Below are 13,232 nucleotides of genomic sequence, written 5' to 3' on the forward strand. Positions count from 1 at the left end.
GTTTACATTAACACTGCAATGAATTTATTGTGCAAATCCTCTAGTCCCTGCAGAATCAGTGACCAGAGTCAGGAATTGAATCCAGGGCCATGATGCTGTGAAGTAGCAGTGCTAACCACTGTGCCACCATACTACTCAGGTGGTGAAACATTACATGACTTTGAACTCTAACGCATGCACAATATTGTATGTTGGCTAAAAGTATATGTAACATTTGCAGATTGTCATTGACAGAATCTCTGTGGATTCTCACTGCCTGCAAGCAAAGTGTTCTGTACATGAGAGTATGTGTGTTTTCTTACCGTCAGAGTGCTTGTCTCAATTTAAATAATGCCAGTGGAAAGCTTATTGTGAAATCTTTGAAGAAGGAAGGTTATCTATTATCTCATATTGTCGCTGAGGTTTAAAATGTGAAATCTCACTCATTTGATTCACCCACGCTATCACTCAGGTGCAGGTGAAAGGAAACCAGCACAATTCCAATATATGATTGCCCCAGTCTCTCTTCTGTGGCAAGCCTACTGTTTCATAGATGAGTTGTTGCTTTAATTGAAATAGAAGTGTTGTACAGCAGGGGATTTTCAGTAAACTAAGAAACCTTTTGTAGTTGACTTTCCAGGAGGTTGGTCCTCAGATGAATTTGAAGTTGAAACAGGTTTGGTGAGCCTTCCAGATATGGTTATTCATTATGGACATTGTTTAGTTTCCGTAGAGGGGGTTTTATGGCTGTCTTGATAGTATCCTGTGCAAAACAACTTCTGGCTATTTTAAGAATCACCAAAAAACATGGTTGCCTTATCACGAGATCTGTTTCCAGTCCAAAGTCCTTTCTTCTGGGTGGCCAGGTTGATTATGTATCCTGCGTGATAACATTCCCACTTTGAGTTTGTAGACAGCTAATGTCACTTGAAATCATACTTTTCAATTAGTTTGAGTCAACATCAGTCTGGAAAGTTCCACATGTTCCCTCTTAACACAGATGGGAGTATTTCAATCCAAAAAGTCCTTGGGTAGCCATCTTTTTATATTCTATCATGGTCCTTAAAATTATAAACTACTGACTGAAGGAAAGGAGAGGGTGCAGAATATAATGTTACAGTCACAGCTAGATGTCCTAAGGATTGACAAATCCCTAGGAGGTTTCACTAAAGCTTTGTTACAGAGTTTAAAAGAGTTAGAACAAAAGCACAGAGCACAGAGGGTATGCTGGGCACTGCCTGCAAGAAATTGCCATGTAGGTGGCATGGTGGCACAGTGGTTAGCACTGCTGCCTCACAAGGACATGGGTCAATTCCTGACTTGGGTCACCGTTTGTGTGGAGTCTGCACATTCTCCCTGTGTCTGTCTGGATTTCCTCTGGCGTTCCGGTTTCCTCCCACAATCTCAAAGATGTGCTGATTTGGTGCCTAGGTCATGCCAAATTCTCCCTCAATGTACCCGAACAGGCACCGGAGTGTGGTGACTAGGGGGTTTTCGCAGTAACTTCATTGCGCTGTTAATGTAAGCCTACTTATGAAACGAATAAATAAACATAAATTAAAAAAAGAAAGTTCATAATATACTAGGACATGGCAATTTGATGAATGTGATTGAACTTGCAGAATAACATTTTAAAAAGTATCTGAGGTTTATTTATTTGAATGTCAAAACAATGTGAAAAAGCAATTAAAAAACAAAGAAGAGGCTGGTATCAGTGGGTCAAACAGTACCAATCTCCAAAGACACTACTGTACACTGGTGGTTCATATTTGAAATATCAACCATGGAATTATGCTACAAAAGGTCAGCAAATGTTACACACACTGCTTTTGACCACTTCTGACAGGGCAGGAAAAGAGAGGGAAGAATGTCCATGGTTGTATTGCGATGTGGTTGGGTAGTGTTCCTGCCACAGCTGAATAGCTGGAGGCAGAGGCAGCGAGAGGTGGTTATTAGACTGGCATCTTTGGAAAATGAGTTGGTACATGCGAACATTGAGCATCACTCTTGACCACCAGAGACTGCTGACGAGTGGGTGTTGGGAATGTGGTGCACTGAGGAGTGTGAAATTTTGGTGGTGCCGTGGGTATGAAATGCCCTTTTAAGGATGGCACTCATGGTCTTAGACTACATGCAGGAACCTCTTGCAGCAATGCTGCCAGGTTTTCAGGGCAAAATATATCTGGCCACCTATCCAGACCTCACCTTGAGATCTCTCTCCCACTGCCAACCTTCATCACCAGAGCCTCCAACACTCTACCTGAGAGTCTGAGGGGTGTCTCTTGTCCCTGACGCTCCATTTCATTTTGCCTTTTCACTTGCAGCCAATTGCATATTAGACAATCCACGGGAATTCTGCATCTAATGAGTGTCATTTTCCTTCATTGCAACTTGCCCCTAAGAGCTGGAGACTAATTGACACATGGACAGCCTCACATGCTGTTGGACCACTGGATGAACATTCAGCCAGTGAGTGGCAGGGGTTGTACTCAGTCATTTACAACAATCAGTCAAGTGAATAAGCAGCATAAAGCTTTCACGCTGTCAGCAGGATTGGGTACGGGAAGATTAGCAATCATGAGTACAAGAGCAGATTAATTTTTAACCTGTTTTGTTCAGTTATGGTGACCCTATTACAAAATATATCAACAAACATTGAAAAGTATGCAGGGAGGAGAAACAAACTTGATCTTAAATATGAAAGGGGTGTACAATTAGGAAATATAAGAGGTCCTTATATTTCCTATTAGTATACGCCTTTCATAAGGCATCCCCATGCACCCAGACATACTCGCTTCCATCTTCTTCCATTGGGAAAAAGGTACAAAATTCTGACATCATGTATCCCCTGTTGTTCACCCATCGCCATCGATGGGGACCTCGACACCATTTTTGAGGCTGGTTGCAGTGTGTCTGAAGATGACTGATCAAGCCAATTCGGGCATGGAATGTCCTGGCACACATTGGACAGACTTGTGTAGACACTATAGTTGTTGCGCTGGTGGCTCTGGACTTGCGCAGCTTGCGCTGAAGTTGTGCTTCAACAATATACCTTGTTTCGTGAGCTTGACGGCCTTTGTGGACAAGGCAGCGCCAGGTAGGGCGGTTTTGTGCCAGTGTTTCCCAGGTGATCGTGTCAATGTCACGTGACTTCAGGGAGGCCTTGAGTGTGTCATTGTAATGTTTCTTCTGCCTTCATGCAAGCATCTTCCAACAGAGAGTTCCCCAAATAGGAGCTGCTTGGGTATGCGCTTGTCTGACATATGGATGACATGACCTGCCCACCAGGTCTGTGCTCTTATCAGCAGTGTGTGGAATGATGGTAGAATTGCTTGAGAGAGAACTTCAGTGTCTGGTACTTTGTCTTGCCATCGAATGCGTAATATTTTGCAAAGACAAATCATGTGGAAATGATTGAGCTGTCTTGCATACCTTCGATACACAGTCCATGTTTCACAGGCATACAGGAGGGTAGTGAGTACCACGACGCTGTAGACCTTCAGTTTTGTTGCTGGGCTGATTCCTCCATGTTCCCATACAGTGGAGTGCAGTCCACCAGCTGTGAGTGCAATAACATTATACATCCTCTCCTTTCCTTTTGCCCTATGTATTCTATGAACAGTATGCTTTGTATAGCACACAAGAAATAATATTTTTCACCACACTCTGATACATGTGTCAATATCAAATCAAATCAAATCAAATCAGGTTAAGGTTGAATAAAAGGTTAAAGATTGACAAAGAACAAAAATAAATTTGACTAGTAAACTCCTAGCAAACATGACATTTTGTTATATCTTTTCTTCGGCTGTGGGCATCACTGGATAGGCCAGCATTTATTGCCCATCCCTCATTGCCTCTGAGAAGCTGGTGACAAGCTGCCTTTTGAACAGCTACAGACATGTGGTGTAGTACATGCACAGTGCTGTTAGGCAGGGTATTCTGGGAAATTGACGCAGTGACATTGCATCAATAATCTCAGCCTGAGGACATCGCAGAGTTCCTGCTGTAACTACAATGTAAGGTCACATGACTAAGTAACAGGTCTGGAGGGAAAGAGAAGTACAACCTTATGCAGAATTACCGACATGTACAAAGAGTTGTAAATAAATAATGATGTTCCAAGTCAAAAACCATCCCATAAATATACACAAAAAGCAAGTCCTCTTACATGATACAGAGTTTTCAGCTTTTTAGCACCTGCTGTGAATTGGTATTTGAATGTTGGATTAAATCTCTGAGGCTTCCTAGTACTAGAAATTTCCAAACAACCTCTGGAGGGAGAGACACTGCCTGCCTCTACCAATATTATTAATTAGCTTTTTTAGAGAAACAGTCAAAACCCTAGGGGTAGAACAAAAAAGAACAAACAGATTAGGTCAGTACTTTACGCTAAGTAGTTGGAACTGTTATCAATGACATATGTGGTGATACTGTGCCTTTAAGAAATATATTGTTAATCATATTTCTTTGCAGGCTTTTGAAGCAGTTCCTAGCATTTTATTGGCACTGTTTTGACTATAACCAGTGCCCTGTACTGTTACTGAGGCAGTATAAATGATGACATGGTGATTGACTTGGAACATCATAGATAGCTAGCTGTTAAGGTTTATACTGTAGCATGTTAAAAACATAAGTAGGCCACTTGGCCCCGCAAGCCTGTTGCACCATTCAATAAGGTCATGGCTGATCTTTTTGGGGACTCCACTTACCTGCCCACTCACCATAACCCTTAATTTCTTTACTGTTCAAAAATTTATCTACCGTTGCCTTAGAAACATTCAATGAGACAGCCTTAACTGCTTCACTGGACAGAGAATTCCACAGATTCAAAACCTTTTGGGTGAAGAAATTCTTCTTCAACTTAGTCCTAAATTTGTTCCTCCTTATTTTGAGGTTGTGCCCCCTAGTTCGAGTTTCACTTACCAGTAGAAACAATTTCCCTATCTTATCTATTCCCTACATAATGTTATGTTCCTACAAGATTCCCCCATGCCCCCATTCTTCTGAATTTCAATGAGTATAGTCCCAGTGGATTCAATCTCTCCTCATAAGCCAACCCTCTCAACTCTTGAATCAACCTAGTGAACATCCTCTGCACCCCCTCCAGTGCCAGTTTATCCTTTCTAAAGTATGAAGACCAAAAATGTACACAGTACTCCTAGTGTGGTCCCACCAGCACCTTATACTGCTTCACAGCTCCAGGGTCCTGGGTTCGATTCCCGGCTCAGGTCACTGTCTGTGTGGAGTTTGCACATTCTCCTCGTGTCTGTGTGGGTTTCCTCCGGGTACTCCGGTTTCCTCCCACAGTCCAAAGATGTGCGGGGTTAGGTTGATTGGCCGTGCTAAGAAATTGCCCCTTAGTGTCCAGGGATGCATAGTTTAGAGGGATTAGTGGGTATAATATGTAGGGATATGGGGGTAGGGCCTGGGTGGGATTGTGTTCGGTGCAGACTCGATGGGCCAAAGGGCCTCTTTCTGTACTGTAGGGTTCTATGATTCTATGATTATACAGCTGCAACATAACCTCGCTGTTTTAAACTACATCCCTCTAGCAATGAAGGACAAAATTCCGTTCTTAATTACCTACTGCACCTCCATATAACTTTTTGTGCATCATGCACAAGGACACACAGGCCCCTCTGCACAGCAGCATATTGCAATTTTTACCATTTAAATAATAGTCCATTTTGCTGTTATTCCTACCAAATTGGATGACTTCACATTCATCAACATTGTACTTCATCTGCCAGACCCTTGCCCACTCACTTAAACTATCTCTATCCCTTTGCAGAGTTTGAGTGTCCTCTGCACACATTGCTCTACCACTCATCTTAGTGTCATCTGCAAATTTTGACAAACTACACTTGGTCCCCAGCTCCAAATCATCCATGTAAATCATAAACAATTGCAGTCCTAACACTGATCCCTGAGACACACCACGAGTCACTGATTGCCAACCAGAAAAACACCCATTTACCCACACTGTTTGCTTTCTATTAGTTAACCAATTCTATCCATGCTAATGCATTACCCATAACACTGTGCACCTTTATTTTATGCAGCAGCCTTTTGTGTGGCACCGTGTCAAATGTCTTCTGGAGATCCAGATATAAGAACATAAGAACATAAGAAATAGGAGCAGGAGTAGGCCATCCAGCCCTTCGAGCCTGCCCCGCCATTCAATAAGATCATGGTTGATCTGAAGTGGATCAGTTCCATATTCCCGCCCTCTCCCCATAACCCTTAATCCCCTCTCTTATCAAAAACCCATCAACCCGCGTCTTAAAAATATTTAGCGAGGCAGCCTCCACCACTTCAACGGGCAGAGAATTCCAGAGATTCACCACCCTTTGAGTGAAGAAGTTCTTCCTTCACTCCGTTCTAAACCACCCCCCCTTTATCTTGAGGCTGTGCCCCCTAGTCCTACTGTCCTTTCTGAGCGGGAAGAGTCTCTCCACCTCTATCCTATCCATCCCATTCATCATCTTATATGTCTCAATGAGATCTCCCCTCATTCTTCTAAACTCTAATGAGTACAAGCCTAATTTATTCAGCCTCTCCTCATAGCTCAACCCCTTCAACTCTGGCATCAGCCTAGTAAACCTCCTCTGCACTCCAACCACTAAGGCATCCACTATCACCTCCGCCATTTCTTTCAGAACCCTCGGATGCATTCCAACCGGTCCTGGGGACTTGTCCACAATCAGTCCCTCCAGTCTGTTGAGCACCGCCTCTCTAGTAACAATAATGTTATTGAGACCCTCCAGTCCTACCACTTTTCCATCTCTAACACCCAGCAAATTATTCACATCCTCCTCCGTGAAGACCGAAACAAAAAAGTTATTCAAGACCTCAGCCATAACCCCATCCCCTACCACTAAGTCCCCCTTCTCATCCTCTAAGGGTCCAACGTTCACCCTAGCCAGCCTCTTGCTTTTTATATATTTATAAAAACTCTTGCTATCCTTTTTTATATTAAGCGCTAGCCCAGCTTCATAGTTTCTCCTACCCTTCTTTATCAAATTCTTTGTCAATCTTTGTTGACATTTAAACCTCTCCCAATCCTCTTCTCGCCCACTACTCTTAGCTACTCTAAACACCTCCGCTTTTAATTTAACACTTTCCTTCACCTCCTTTGTTATCCACGGCTTATTACCTCTCATCCTACGGTCCTTTTTGACCATCGGAATAAATTTCTGCTGAGCACCAAGAAAGATCTCCTTAAAGATCCTCCACTGCTCCTCAGCAGACCTACCTTCCAACGCGCTCCCCCAGTCCACATTCGCCAATTCTTCTCTCATCCTACCGTACTCCCCTCTGTTCAAACAAAGGACACGTGTCCGGGAACCCACTTTCTCCTCCTCCATCTGCACCAGAAACTCCACCATACAATGATCACTCTCCCCAAGAGGATCCTTCACCGCAAGGTCCCTAATTCTACCCGCCTCATTACATAACACCAGATCCAAGATAGCTCGCTCCCTCGTTGGCTCCAACACACACTGTTCAAGGAAACTATCCCGGCAGCATTCCAAGAACTCCTCCTCAAGCCCACTGCGTCCAACATGGGTCGACCAATCAATATGCAGATTGAAATCCCCCATAATTACGGCCGTCCCATTCCTGCACGCTGCACTTATTTGCGCGTTAACAGCCCGCCCCACCTCCAGATCATTATTCGGGCCAATCGTTTTTACTTTATTTTAACTGTGGTCTTAAATAAACTTTGTCTGATAAAAGCTTCCTTGTAAATCATACCTGGAGCGTAAATCCTCATGCTCACCCGTGCCAAATTCAAATATAAAAACACAGAGTCTAGGTTATCTTTATAAAACACCTTGGAGTTTCTGGCTTGAGTCTTTACACATAGTAGTGAGACCTATAGTTGGTATGACTTCAAGCACTTAATGTGAGGTCTTCCAATCATTCAATAAGTATTTCAGTGTTTAAAACAAATGTATAATTGACCAGACAAAGTGGAATATGCGAAAACGAACAGCAGGGGAAGACATGACTTCATTCATTAATGACCTGCACAGCAGAAAACTGCAACTACCATACGCCAGTCTCAACTAGTGAAGGGGCTTTAGAATATCACATTATAACCATCACCCCATCAAATTGTACAGTCCAAGAGGGACCACATTGAAATTCATAAGCAAAAAAACTGGCAAAATTAAGATACAACAATAAAGGAATCATGTATAAATTTTATTTTATTAGTGTCATAAGTAGACTTGCATTCACAATGAAATTAAACAACTGTGAAAAAAACCCCGGTTGCTACATTCCAATGCCTGCTTGGTTACATTGAAAGAGGATTTAGTATGGCCAATGCACTTAACCAGCACACCTTTTGGATTGTGGGAGGAAACCTGAGCACCCGGAGGAAACCCATGGAGACAGGGGGAGAACGGGCAGACTCCGCATAGACTGTGACCAAAGCCAGGAATCGAATCCAGGTCCCTGTGAGGCAGCAGTGCTAACCGCTGTGCCACCATGCCACCGCACAGTGATGATGATCTGTATGTTATACAGAACCAAGAATGAGCATTATCAAGCAGGAAAGATTGCTTACAATTGCGGTTGATTCACAGGGTTGATGAAATTGCTGATGAATAGTCTAATAATGCATTCAGGAATTAATTCTTAACATTACTTTCAGCCTTAGAAAAGCTGAAAACAGAATATCATGCAAACATAAGAGTTGATGCCAAGCCAATTTATTTCCTTATACTGAGGAAAGTCACTCACCCACTCTTAAATAACATCAAGAGGGAAAGTGAGCATATGTTACATCTGGGGGTAATCTCTCCAGTAACTATATTGACAAAGTGGTATTCTGGAATGGTCACCACACCAAAGCCTCATATTTCAAATGGCGTCTGTGTGGACCTGACTCAAATAAACAAATCAGTGGAATGTCTTTCCCATCTGATGATTCATGGAGGTCATGCCAGAATAACAAAAAAAGTGCACTCTTCACCAAATTAAATGCAAAGAGTGGGCCAGATTTTCTGACCTCGCTCACAGCCAGGATTTTCCTGTCCCTCTGTAATGAATGGAGATTTGGTGAGTGCCAAATCTCTGTCCTCACTGACAGTGGTGAGGCTGTGAACAGCTGAAGAATTCCAGCCAGTAGCTTTTGGCTCTTGCTTCCAGATAAAAAAATCCAAATGCTAACCATCTTTTTATTGCCGTTCAGCCATTATTGTTTTAATAGGTTACCATTCAAAATTACTTCTGCACTGGAGATGTTTCAGATCCTGGAGCACATGCAAGGAGTAATACGCCATATGGATGACATACTGGTACCCAGTTCCTCGAGGGAAGAACATGGTCATTAGGTGAGAGCCGTTCTCAAACTTCTACAGGAAGCAGGCTCAAAATTGAATGCGGAATTCCTGGAGAACAGCTTCAAGAATAACATCTGACCCCAGAAACCAAGGTGATTTGAGATATGCCACACTCTTGGAATATCACAGAGTTACAAAGACTCCTAGGGATTGTGAACTAAGCAGTCAAGTTCCTGCCAAACTTGGCAGAAACCAATGAGCCTTTGAGACAGCAGTTGTGACAAAACGGTGCTGGAATGTGGACCAGCAAATTATTTTTGACAAGATGGCCTTCTAATTTCACTTGAAAATCTAACACACAATGGTCCAGAATTGCCAACAGTTGCAGCTGTGGGTGCGTCACCTACAGGTTTAGATGCAGGTTTGTTTCACGTTCAAAAAGTCATTCAGTTTATTATGCATCAGGATCACTCATAGACATTGAGTAAAGGTATAGAGTCACAGAAACAGGCCCTTCGGCCCAACTGATCCATGCTGACCATGTGCCCTCCCAGCTACTCTCTGTTGCTTGCATTTGGGCCATATCACTCTAAACCTTTCCCATCCATTTCCTTTCCAAGTGCTTTTTAAACATTGCTATTGTACCTGCTTCAACCACTTTCTCTGGCAGCTCATTCCAATACGCACCACCATCTGCGTGAAGAAGTTGCCCCTCAAGTCCCTTTTAAACCTTTCCCCCACCGTTAAACCTATGCCCTCTAGTTTTCAATTCCTGTTCCCCGGGGAAAAAAAACTAATTGCGTTCATCCTATCTGTGCCCCTTATGATTTTATACACCAAAATATGGTCATCCCTCATTCCCCTATTTTCCAAGGAATAAAGTCCTAGCCTGGCCAACCTCTCCCTATAACTCAGGCCCACCAGTCCTGGCAACATCCTTGTAAGTCAACTTTGCACTCTTTCCAATTTACCGATGTCTTTCCTATAACAGGGTTAGGTCAAAATTGTACACAATACTCAAGTTGCTTCAATGACTTATATGACTATAACATAAGTTCCTATACTCAATATGCTTTAAATGCAACTATTGAGAAAGAAACTCTGGTAGCCATATGAGCTTGTGAGTAGCTGTGATGGCGTTAAGGTTCAAATTGAAACCAACAAGATGCTTTTGGTTACTCTTCTCAACTTGAAGAAATTGCAAAACTACCACTTACGTTTCATTGTTTCAGACTCAGGCTAATAAGGTATGTTACAGTGACTGAGCATGTTCAAGGGAAGTGTCAGACTACAGCAGATGCACTATCAAGAATACCAGTGAAATTAGTCTAGTTGGAAGATTTGAATACCACTGAGGAAGTGTAAGTGTGTACTTCCGTCATTACCAAACATTTATAGTCACTGAGAAGAAATTACAAGAAATTAAGCAAACACAACAACAGGATGATGAATACTTCCAAATAAGAAAGGATTGTCAGAGCGCATGGCCACATTATAATCCTAACAATCCAATACTACGCCAGTACTTTGAACAGAGTAAATATCTCACAATCATTGTGATTTCTTAGTCATCCCTAATACCCTCAGCACAAAATTTTCCGAAAAATTATGTCAAAGTCACTTGGGGATGGAGAAACGCTGAGCAAGAGCTCAGCATGTCAATCTGATGGCCAGGCAGTAGTTGTTTTATAGAACAAATCTCGAATTGCCTTGTGTATGCAGTGAAGGGGCAACAACACAACAAACTACATCACCCTCCATATTTCCATCCAGGCCATTTCCTTGATTTTTCAGGTAAAGCATTTGGCATTGTAATTGATTACTTCTCCAGGTATGTTGAAGTGAACAGGTTGATCAGCATCACGGTGGAGGAAGGCATTCAGTCATTGTGACACATGACATTGCGGACATTGTAGTTTCAGACAACAACAGTCCCCAGTTTACTCAGTTTATTCCACACATCTTTGCACAGGAATATGGTTTCATATGTGCAACTAATTGGCCCAGATGTCCTCAGTTAAATGGAGAAGAAGAATTCAAACAATCAAGGAATTGATGAAGAAGAATGAAGACATTAATTTAGTCCCTCTTAGTTATAAAACCTCATCACTACAGATCGGCAGGCTGTGCTATTTAAATCAGGATCTGCCTGTTGTGTTTGAATTAGGGAGGTTCCACTGAGGATCTCTTCCCCTTCAGGAAGGCTTCCAAAGATGATTTCAGCTTCGCACACCCCCTGCTCACCAGCTAGTGTGCTGGCTCCTTCTTGTTTACACTTTCCTCCCTGGCTTGGTAGCTAGTCACTACACAATCAGGAAAAATCCCTAAGACTCCATCCTGTAGCTGCCTGGTTTCCCTTTTCCCACTTGGTTGGGCTTGGACAATGGGAGTTGCCAACACTTTACTGCCCGTCAAATCATTCCTGAGCTAAAAGTTAACACCTGCTACCAGCAGCTCAGGGAGAATTCCTACAGTGACTGTACCTAAAACTGGGTCATTCTGTGGAGGAGGATGGACTCCACTGATAACTCCATTCTAACCTTGGAACTCCAGAAGGTTTTTGGCGGTGGGATAAGTCTTTCCCCAGCATTGAGTGGCTTCTGTCTCTCCAAGCAGTTACAATGGACTTATTCATTTCTTTACATTGGTACCCGGACACCTCTCCTTGAAGGATAAAATTCCTGTCACTCTCTGGAATTTTCTGCCGCATTTCGGGTGGTATTACTGGAAGTCAACAGTCTAGAGATTTAATATTTCTCAAACGCCCGTTCATTCTCACACAATTAGATATTTAAATTTCAGAGGGGGCTGTGAAGGACCCTTATTCAGATCCATTAACTCAATATGGGCCATAGAATTAAAAGCTGACCACAGTTTAAATGTCCACTGTCGTATGTTAAGTTGCAGCCACCTAAACAGAGTTTGTGACCACTTTCACAAAGTATGATCTTAAAAGTGCATTATGTCTAACATCACTATGCTTATACTGTATATGACAATTAGTTATATTCCAAAAAGTCTGATAGTGAATGATAGAATTGGTACCTACCTTCCTATTTCCCTGGAATTTCTTCCCTAGCGCCATTGTGGGTTAACTTCATAGCGAGGGGGATTGAATATAAAAGTAGGGAGGTCTTGCTGCAGCTGTATAGGGCATTGGTGAGGCCGCAGCTGGAGTACTGTGTGCAGTTTTGGTCGCCGTACTTACACAAGGATATTTTGGCCTTGGAGGGAGTGCAGAGGAGGTTTACTAGGCTGATACTGGAGTTGAGGGGGTTGAGCTATGAGGAGAGGCTGAATAAACTAGGCTTGTACTCGTTAGAGTTTAGAAGAATGAGGGGAGATCTCATTGAGACGTATAAGATGATGAATGGGATGGATAGGATAGAGGTGGAGAGACTCTTCCCGCTCAGAAAGGATAGTAGGACTAGGGGGCACAGCCTCAAGATAAAGGGGGAGCGGTTTAGAACGGAGTTGAGGAGGAACTTCTTCACTCAAAGGGTGGTGAATCTCTGGAATTCTCTGCCCGTTGAAGTGGTGGAGGCTGCCTCGCTAAATATTTTTAAGACGCGGGTTGATGGGTTTTTGATAAGCGAGGGGATTAAGGGTTATGGGGAGAGGGCGGGAATGTGGAACTGAGCCACGACAGATCAGCCATGATCTTATTGAATGGCGGGGCAGGCTCGAAGGGCTAGATGGCCTACTCCTGCTCCTATTTCTTATGTTCTTATGTGGACTACAGTGATTCAAGGAGGCAACTCATCACCATCTTCTCAAGGGCAACTAGGGATGGGCAATAAATGCTGGCCTAGCCAGAGATGCCCAATTCATATGAATGAATAAAAAAAATTACAGAAATACAAATGAATTCCCATTTAATGTCTACTAAATTAACTATTAAACACAATTGATATCATCCTGACTTGGAAATATAGATCAAATGCCAGGAGCTCC

This window comes from Carcharhinus amblyrhynchos, chromosome 15 (genome assembly GCF_965287045.1).
Source record: "Carcharhinus amblyrhynchos chromosome 15, sCarAmb.v2.hapA, whole genome shotgun sequence".
Taxonomy (NCBI): Eukaryota; Metazoa; Chordata; class Chondrichthyes; order Carcharhiniformes; family Carcharhinidae; genus Carcharhinus; species Carcharhinus amblyrhynchos.